At 34.8% G+C, this 5,825-nt stretch overlaps 1 long non-coding RNA gene across 1 annotated transcript; it reads left to right on the top strand.

Moving 5' to 3' along the window:
• The first annotated feature begins 1,282 nt into the window (after positions 1–1,282).
• On the top strand, positions 1,283–3,682 carry LOC116000095. Its single transcript, XR_004094064.1, has 2 exons — positions 1,283–1,633; positions 3,389–3,682. It is a non-coding gene; the product is annotated as an uncharacterized LOC116000095 (long non-coding RNA).
• Positions 3,683–5,825: the final 2,143 nt, after the last annotated feature.

The following is a 5,825-nucleotide window of genomic DNA, read 5'->3' as shown; positions in this document are numbered from 1 at the left end:
GACAAGTTTTGGAAGCATAGGAGTCTACCCAAGGACGGAAAAGAGCAGCGAAGCACAAAAGAAGTCTGAAGGAAAATAGAGAGGGTACCTCACGGCCAGCCTCATAGCCGTGAGGCTGCCCGTGAGCCCCGTCGCGGACAACAGCGGGGCACTGCACCTCACGGCCGCGATCACAGCCGTGAGCACTGTCATGACCACTGCTGATGTCTAGTATTTAATGACGATTTTTGCTATTTTTTGGGGTATTCCCAGCCCTAGTTCAGTTCAGCACATTTTTCCTTCTCTTGAAAGTTTTCCATAGCATAGAATAGCTTAGATTTACATACTTGAATTCGTTTACAAGCTTGAAATCGTGGTTTTGGATTGGATTTACTCTTCGAGATTGTTAGTAAAGTTCTTCCTTTTATTATTTTATTTCTTAGTTTCGCTGCTATGGTTTCAATATTTACTTCTTGCTTTGTTTTGTTTACTTTAACAATGAGTGAATAGTTCGTTTATGGGTTTAGATTAGGGTCTAGGGATCTATTGCTAATCTTGATGTTCAATTTGTGATTATTGCATAAAGGGATTGAATTATTCACATAGGGTTTATGTTGAATTGGGGATTGAATTCTACTTGTTATTAATTGATGGCCACAATTGATTGCTAGTTTAGGAGAGGGATTCATTTATAACACCCCAGTATTTTAAATCAATCTTATTTTAATAAAATATTCTTGAGAATAAAATTTATTTTACAATCCTAAATATTTTAACCTAAATACTTTCAAAAACAAATTATTATTTCTTCAAAGTTTAAATAAATTATTTTTTTTACCTTATAATTTTATTATCCAAAATTATTTACTTTAAACTCCTATTTTATTAAACATTTAAAATAAAACAATATATGTAATTTAAATTTCCTACAAGAAATTTTGGTCAAACAAGAGTATAATTAAATATTTTAAACTCTTTATTTTTAAATGATTTTGTAGGAAATATTTATATATTTATTTATGGTTTTAAAAGTCCTATTTAGGAGATAAATTTATTAATCAAAATTTTGACCTAAAAGTCTATTTGAGACGAACGTATGACGCTTATATTAATGTGTTGAGCCTAAGTTTGAACCCAAACTAAACTAAGCTCAAATGATTTAATTTGCTAAGTCTAAAAAATTATCCTTAGCCCAATGTACTCAAATCCAATTATTCTAGTCCAAGCCCAAGACAAATTTAAACCATAGATAGATATATAAACTTATGTACATTGATTTTAAGAGGGATGTTCATTGCTAGGATCCAAAAATTAGCAGTTGTCTTTGTATCTCTCTTCGTCATTCTCTCCCTCGTCTCTCGTTCTCCATTGGACGAAGCCCCACAGCAGATCGACAGCATGGACGACGAACAGCTGAGCAGCGGCGTGTAGTAAGGTCGACAGTGAAGACGGGGCAGCGGTAGTGTCTCCCTCTCCTCTGTTTCTTCCGGCAAGCTATGGCTTCGTACGGTAGATTGAAGAAGCTTGGGGGCGATGGACGGTGGACTGCATTGGCGGCTTGTGGTGGCTACAGTGTATTGAAGAAGATGATGAAGGTTGCTAGCTTGGGCGTGGCAAATTAAAATGGATTGAGTGTGGATTAGAGACAATGAAGGTAAGATTTCATGGATGCCCAAATTTAATTTTGTCCTATCTTTTGTGTTCTAAACTATGAAGTTTATGTTTTGGTGTTGTTAATGGCTCAAATCTTGGATATATGGATGTATATATATTACTATTTGGTCATTAGAATGTTTTTGTGGTTCAAATCTTGGAAAGTACTGTTGTTTCGCCACTGTCGTGCATCTCTGTTTCTGCTGCTGTGCATCTCTGTTCTGCTGCCGTGCATTTCTGTTGCTGCTGCCATGCATTTTCGGAATTATATGAGTTGAAACTATATTTTTGGGAAGTGTATAATCTATGACATCTTTTATAGAGTTCGGTGAGAATTCCTATGTGGAGAAATTGTAGTTGAAAAACTAAGTGTATTGAAAATAATGAAACTATATTTATCTTTGGAAATAAACCCTATTTTGGTTGATATGTATATTAGTGAGTTATACACCCTACTTGACCTTGAGAAAAATTATATTTTTTTACTAGCCTACGTGCAATGAGAATATTTATGAAAATCTATTTTGGAGGACTTATGCTATTTTGAAATAAATAAGTAAAAATGTATCTATTTTGGAGGACCCGATTGGGCTGCGGTCCCTTCGGTTGAAATTTATTTTACTAGGGCTGGAGCTATTACTCGCTAGGTTTGGAATCCCAGTTAGGGGGTGTGCACACTTAAGGTAGCAGTCCTGATTTCACCTATGATTAAGTGGGAGCAGTTTTGGGTTCAGTAGAGAGTTACTGTTCCTTGTTGGACATCGCTGCGGTGATGATCCCTTCCTCCCTTTGTTGAGATTAAGTGGGAGCAGTTTTGGGTTCAGAAGAGAGTTATTGTTCCTTGTTGGACATCGCTGCGGTGATGATCCCTTCCTCCCTTTGTTGAGATTAAGTGGGAGCAGTTTTGGGTTCAGTAGAGAGTTACTGTTCCCTGTTGGACATCGCTGCGGTGATGATCCCTTCCTCCCGTTGTTGATATTTAGTTTCCTCCATATTATTACTAAACATAATTATTTACTTATATACTTAGTACTATTAATGACATAGATCTATATTCCCACTATTGAGATGTGGTTGATTCCATATGTATAGGTGATACTTGAAGAAGTGATTTGAGAATCATGATTTGAATTCTTCCCTACCTATGATTATTGATATATATATATATATATGATTTCTAGAATGACTTATGAGAAAGTCTATATTTGAAATGATTATATGTTGAGCTATGTATATGATTTTATTGGTTCCTCCATATCTATATTTTATTCGAGAAATGTTTATGAGCAAATAAGAAATTGTATTCCTTCGTACTATATTATGTAACTATACATGACCTTTGGAAGTGTTATGCTTTGAAATGATTGTGGGTTGAGAATTGCTATAAGGATTATTCTTACTTTGAGAATCCTCCTTACTTATGATACTTTGAGAGTGGGTAGTGATGGTTTATAAAATTACTATAGTGCTTCAAACGTATGATACTTGAAAAAGTATATACCTTACTTACTTTTGGTGTTGAGTTAAATATCTTGAAAACTACTACATATTGACGAAAAGTCCTTTTGGGAATATTCTTTTAAGCTTTTGGCTAAATGATTTCTATAGTACTGTCTACTTAAGTATAAAAATCTATTTATAAAGTATATCTATTTTTCAAACTATAAATGTATTATTTTACAGGGCAGAGTAGAGCTTACTTAGCATTTTATGCTAATTCTATTTGTTTGTGTTTTCCAAACCTTGTTGTTTTCAGGACTTGGTAGAAGTGACCCGTTCTAAGAGTGCGCTGTAGAGCTAGTTTCCCTTGGAGTTGTAGCTTGGTTTAAATGGTTTAGTTTAGAATTCAAAATGTTGTATTATAGTTGATTTGTAATTCGATTAGTGAATTGTTGTAATATGGATTGTGGTTAGAAAGCTTTGTAGCCTGTGCATTTGGGCTTAGTGGTGGTCCAAGCGTGGCATAACACCCCATTGGTTTAGAGTTTGAATTCGCTTCCGCATTTATTTCCAATATGGTTAGTAAGAATTATTGTTTATTTATGATTAATTCTGTATTAGAAATTGGGGTTGTTACAGTACAACGAAAGTTGGGTGAAGACCTCGAGCCTTACCAATTTCGACCTGATTTTTCCTACAATGAGAATATGGATAATTTGGGGCTTACAATGCTTAGGTGCTTAAGACTATGATTGATCGATGCATCACGAAAGTGGGGCAATCCTTGCCTAATTCTGTTTATTAATTACGAAAGTAGCTTAACTGAATTCTTGTGTGCATTGCCTATAAATCCCCAAGTTAATTCTTCCTTCCCTAATTCTGAAATTGTTAGAGCATCAAGGTTGCGATACCCCTAATACGACCCATTTCATTACCATACAGTTTATTCACTAGTTAACCTGCTTTCCTTTTATTTTCCTATTTTAGTTTTTATTACTTGGATTCTAGTAAATTCAATTACTCTAGTGCCTAGAATTTCTTAGTTCACACCATTACGTGCCATACCCCAATCCTCAGCGGAACGACATTTTCACCCTCATATTTACATTCACCATTATACATCATCTCTCAGTTATATGAATCAATTGCTATTCTAATTCATATGTAATATGGAAGATATATTTTTGTGTAGATATATAGCAATTTTCCATCTTAGAATAAAACATAATATCACCGGTTGTATTTACACATTATTGAAAAATCTTTGTAAACGACATTGGTAGTAGCAACACAATCTTGTTCATCATCGTCTATAACTAACACTTTCAGGCCATCAGGATTGATGACTCGGGAGAAAGCCACGTACAATTGACTGTGATTAAAGACTGATTTTTTTCAGCAATAACCCAACGTGAGTTAGTGTTTGGCCCTGGCTTTTGTTGATAGTCATGGCATATGCAAGCATTAATGGGAATTATTTATGTTGGAACTTGAAGGATAATCTCGTATCAGAAGGAGTGAAAGACATTCGAGGGATAAGAACTTTGGTTCATTCATGTATCCTGATATCTGCTATTTTGTACAATTATTCACCCCTTATTCTAGTTGTTTTGAAGGTTATTTTCTGTATCCTAGTGAAATTGGGCATTGTTTGTGTGTTATATTGTCCAAGTGCTGAATTATCTACAAGGAACAATAAAGGAAGAATATTGGAACATTTTGGACAAGTTCTGGAAGAAAAGGGAATTACAAGGAAGAATACAAGTTGGAAAAGAATTTTAAGATGCCTAATGGGCCAAGGCCCATTTACCTCCTATATATTTGACCTATTCTCTACAATTAAAGGAGGTTTTTCTTACAGAGTTCTGAACCCTAGCTTTTAGTTTATATTTCCCCAGCATAGTTAGACTAGTTTTACATTAGATTATTTTATTTCAAGATTGGAATCAAAGATTGAAGTTGGATTTGTTCTTTATCAATTAAGTTTCTCTTCCCTTTTATTTCTTATGATGTTTATGGTTATTTATTCTTGCTTTGCTATGTTTACTCCCATCATGCGGGAGTAATTCGTTTATGGGTTTGGATTAGGGATCCATTGTTAATCTTGATGTTCGATTTATGATTATTGCATAAAGGGATTGAATCTTTTACCTAGGGTTTATGTTGATTACTAGTTATTGGTTTGTGGCCAGAATTAATTGCTAGTCTAGGAGAGGGACTCATTACAACGAAAGTTGGATGGAGACCTCGAGCCTTACCGATTTCAACCTAATTTTCCTGCTATGAAAGTAGAGGTAATTTTGGGGGCTTACAATGCTTAGGTGCTTAAGGTTATGATTGATGCATCACGACAGTGGGGCAATTTTAGCCTAATTCTCTTATTGATTACGAAAGTAGCTGAGTAGAATTCTTTTGTGCATTACCCATATATCCCTTGGTTAAATATTCTTTCCCTAATCCTGAGTTGGTTGGAACATCAAGATTACAATCCCCTTAATCTGGCCCATACTTTTTATCATATAGTTTTCACCTTAATTAATTGCTTTCTTTTATTCCACATCATTCAGTCTCTGTTACTTGGATTCTATAAATTCATATACTCTAGTGCCTGGTAATTCACACAGTTTCGTGCCATAACACCAATCCTCAACGGAACGACATTACACCCTTTTTACACTCATCATTTGTGCTCATCATATCCCATTATTTATTCTTTCTTCAACAATGTGATCTGTCAATCTTGTGATGATGAG

Source organism: Ipomoea triloba, chromosome 12 (assembly GCF_003576645.1).
Source record: "Ipomoea triloba cultivar NCNSP0323 chromosome 12, ASM357664v1".
Lineage (NCBI taxonomy): Eukaryota > Viridiplantae > Streptophyta > Magnoliopsida > Solanales > Convolvulaceae > Ipomoea > Ipomoea triloba.
The sequence above is the reverse complement of the archived record's forward strand: the minus strand, read 5'-3'. Positions and strand labels throughout refer to the sequence as shown.